We start from the raw sequence: 4,373 nt of genomic DNA, 5'->3' as shown, positions 1-4,373 counted from the left end.
CTGGAAGTTAATTAATTCATAGTGGAGCCTCGAGGTTAGAATGCAGCCGCCTTGATTGAAGCTTTGTGAGACCCTGAGTGGAAGACCCAGCAAGGCCATGCCCAGGCTCCTGACACACAGGGCTGTGAGACAATCTATGTGTTGTGTTCAGCCTCTAGATTTGTGGTCATTAGTTACACAGCAATAGAAAACCAATACATATGTCTTCTCAGCCTTTTGGCTAAGATCAAGTGTAGAAAACCAATACATAATATAAAGCAGATAATCAACACTCAGCCTGTAGCCATTGCTTGCCATCAACAGGTTCATCTTCCTTCTGCCAGTGTTTTAATGAGCACACTATTGTATTGGGGCAGAATTCAAGAACTGGAGACAGAACCTACTCATGTTGAGTAGAGGAGGCAGAGATGAAAACCGAAAAATTACAATAAAGGGCAATAAGTGTTATGATTAAGATGCTTTTGTTGTGGTAAAATTAGCATAACATAAAATTCACCCTTTCAGCCAGGTGCGGTGGCTCACACCTGTAAACCCAGCACTTTGGGAGGCTGAGGTGAGAGGAACACTTGGGCTCAGGAATTCAAGACCAGCCGAGGCAACATAGTGAGATCTTATCTCTCTCTAAAAAAAAAAAAAGGCCAGGCATAGTGGCTCACGCCTGTAATCCCAGCACTTTGGGAGGCCAAGACAGGTGGATCACCTGAGGTCAGGAGTTCGAGACCAGCCTGGCTAATATGGTGAAACCCCATCTCAACTAAAAATACAAAAAATTAGCCAGGTGTGGTGGCGCACGCCTATAGTCCCAGCTATTCAGGAGGCTGAGACAGGAGAATCGCTTGAACCTGGGAGGCAGAGGTTGCATTGAGCTGAGACCTCGCCATTGCACTCTAGCCTGGGCAAGAAGAGCAAAACTCTGCCTCAAAAAAAAAATCTCCCTTTACATTATTTTAAAGTGTGCAATTCAGTGGCATTTAGCACATTCCTACACGGTCGTGCAGCCATTACCACTGTCTAGCTCTAGAACATTTTCATTGCCCCAAAAGGAAACTCCATAGCCATTAGGCAGTGACTCCCCATTCTCCACTTCCCCCAGCCCCTGGCTAATCTGCTTCTCTCTCTATGGATTTGCCTATTCTGGACATTTCAGACATACGTGTATTGTATGATATATGGAATCATACAATATGTAGCCTTTTGTGTCTGGCTTCCTTCACTTAGCATGTTTCTAAGATTCATCCAAGTTGTATAATAGCATGTATCATGTATCTTAATTCCTTTTTATGGCTGAATGATATACTTTTTAAAACATATGTATGTATTTATATATTTATTTAGAGACAGGGTCTTGCTCTTTTGCCCAAGCTGGAGTGCAGTGGTGTAATCATTGCTCACTATAAACTCAAACTCCTAGGCGCAGCAATCCTCCTGTCTCAGATCCTCCTGTAGGACAACAGATATACACCACCACACCCAGCTACCTGCTGGAATTATTCAAACTAGCCAATCCTAAACTGCTTTTTTTTTTCCTTTTTTCTTTCTTTCTTTTTTTTTCTGTCACCCAGGCTGGAGTGCAGTGGCGCAATCTCGGCTTATTGCAACCTCCACCTCCTGGGTTCAAGAGATTCTCCTGCCTCAGCTTCCTGAGTACCTGGGATTACAGGTACCCGCCACCACACCCAGCTAATTTTTGTATTTTTAGTGGACATGGGGTTTCACCATGTTGGCCAGGCTGGTCTGGAACTCCTGACTTCAGGTGATCCACCCGCCTAGGCCTCCCAAAGTGCTGGGATTACAGGCGTGAGCCACCGTGCCTGGTCTGCTTTTTTTTTTTTTTTCCTATTCATATTTAATGTATCCAACTGATCTAAACAGTTTACCCAACCATGCTTTGATTTTTCTGCTGAAACCCCAATAAAGGCTGTGGCCTATGCCTTCCCCTCACTCCTTTCTGCCTCCTGATCAAACCTGGTGTTTCTCCATTTGGGTCTGCATGTGAGGCGTGCCATGCCCCCTTCTCTGGGGAAATGTAAGTAATAAATTATTCTTTTGGCTGGGCATGGTGGCTCACGCCTGTAATCCCAGCACTTTGGGAGGCATAAGTGGGTGGATCACGAGGCCAGGAGTTCAAGACCAGCCTGGCCAATATGGTGAAACCCCGTAGAGATGGGGTTTCAAAAATTAGCTGGGTGTGGTGATGCGTGCTTGTAGTCCCAGCTGCTCAGGAGGCTGAGGCAGAAGAATCGCTTGAACCCAGGAGGCGGAGGTTGCAGCGAGCCAAGATCTGGCCACTGCACTCCAGCCTTGGTGACAGAGTGAGACTCCATCTCAAAATAAATAAATAAATTAATTAATAATAATAAATTAATTATTCTTTCAATGGCATGGACTTCTCCATGTCATCATGCAGTCACCTCCATAAGTTAAAAAATTCTGCAGGTAGGCCGGGCGAGGTGGCTCATGCTTGTAATCCCAGCACTTTGAGAGGCCAAGGCGGGCGGATCACGAGGTCAGCAAATCGAGAGAGACCATCCTGGCTAACACGGTGAAACCCTGTCTCTACTAAAAATACAAAAAAAAAAAAAAAATTAGCTGGGCGTGATGGCAGGCGCCTGTAGTCCCAGCTACTTGGGAGGCTGAGGCAGGAGAATGGCGTGAACCCGGGAGGCGGAGCTTGCGGTGAGCCGAGATCGCACCACTACACTCCAGCTTGGGCGACACAGCGAGACTCCATCTCAAAAAAAAAAAAATCCTGCAGATATAATTGAGACTTGAATTTCCTATTCAAAGGAAATAGTGGGTTTGTTTGTTTGTTTGTAGAGATGGGGTCTTGTTATGTTGCCCAGGCTGGTCTCGAATTCCTGGGCTCAAGGGATCCTCCTGCAGGGGCCTCCCAAAGTCCTAAGATTACAAGGATCAGCCACCACACCAGTCTGAATTTCTTTTTTGACCAAAGCTAATTTGAAGTTTCAGTCACTTGCAACTTAAAGAATCCAGACTAATACCTACATATCCACAGGTTCTATCTCAAACTCTAGAATCTACACTTTTTTTTCTTTTAAGATGGCGTCTCGCTCTGTCCCCCAGGCTGGAGTGCAGTGGCATGATCTCGGCTCACTGTAACCTCCACCTCCTGGGTTCAAGGGATCCTCCTGCCTCAGCCTTCCGAGTGCTGGGATTACAGGCATGCGCCACCATTCCCGGCTAATTTTTTTTTTTTTTTTTTTTTTTTTTTGTATTTTTAGTAGGGATGGGGTTTCACCATGCTGGCCAGGCGGGTCTCAAACTCCTGACCTCAAGTGATCTGCCCTCCTCAGCCTCCCAAAGTGCTGGGATTACAGGCGTGAGTCACCGCCTAGAATCTGCATCTGAATAAGATCATTCTTCTGTAGCTAACCATGCATAGACCCCAGGCTAGAGATTGAGAACCCTTTTGGGGGGCACAAAAGGCCATGACAAGTTAACAAGCATAAGCAGGTGGAATGAAATAATGATCCGATTTGGGTTTCAGGAAAATTACTTCTAGCAGTTGTTTTGGAAGATGGATCAAGAGGGTAAGAGATGAGAGAGAGGCCACTCCCGGGCCTGACCACGCCACACACAGACTGGTGGGGCAAATTCCCCAAGCTCTTGTGCCATTCCCAGGCCACTGGGTATAAAAGGAAAAGGAAGGGATGTGGGCATTTGCTGACGCCCAGAGCCGGGTCTGCTCCCTTTGTGCTACTTGCCCAAGAGGGCGTATTTTTGGGAAGGGGTGTGTTCTGAAAGTAAGGAGGAAGTCGCCACCCCATTGGAAAGAATCTGCCACCCTGCCTTCCAGCTGAAATATCAGATAGTCTGTTCTTCTCTGGGCCAGCAGAGAACTGGAATGTCCAAGGATTTTTGTTGTTGTTGTTGTTTTCTTTTTTTTTTTCTTTCCTTCTTTTTGAAAGACTGCATGAAAGAACATGATGTTTTAGGTTCACAAAGGGAAAAAAGATAAGGGAAAAGTGGCAAGTTAGAAAGCCCATTGTGTATGTTATCTCTGTTATTTTAGAATAAAAAAATAAGTATGGCAGACTGGGATCACAGTTCATGCCAGCCTGGTCCAAAATTGCTGCTTTTATCCTTTTCCCTTGGTGTTACATTTTGGCAGAGGGTTTTCCTCAGGAGCTTTCTGGTACTCAGAACCACACTGCCTGGCTAAGGAAGAGACTGGGAGGCCCCAGGGCAGCTTTAGCTCTTAGGGGCAGACACACATTAGCTAAGCTCATAAACCCGATTGGATGAAACTGGAATGCCAATTTATTTAACAGTAGACTTTGTTTGTTTGTTTGTTTGTTTGTTTTGTTTTATTTTTTGAGACAGACTCTTGCTGTGTCACCCAGGCTGGAGTA

General features: G+C 45.6%; 1 pseudogene; it reads left to right on the top strand.

Annotated features, from left to right (window-relative positions):
* Positions 1-200: 200 nt before the first annotated feature.
* Positions 201-372, top strand: LOC112441332 (U2 spliceosomal RNA; annotated as a pseudogene).
* The last annotated feature ends 4,001 nt before the right edge of the window (positions 373-4,373 follow it).

Source organism: Pan paniscus, chromosome 9 (assembly GCF_029289425.2).
Source record: "Pan paniscus chromosome 9, NHGRI_mPanPan1-v2.0_pri, whole genome shotgun sequence".
Taxonomy (NCBI): domain Eukaryota; kingdom Metazoa; phylum Chordata; class Mammalia; order Primates; family Hominidae; genus Pan; species Pan paniscus.
This window is presented reverse-complemented; position numbering and strand designations above follow the sequence as displayed.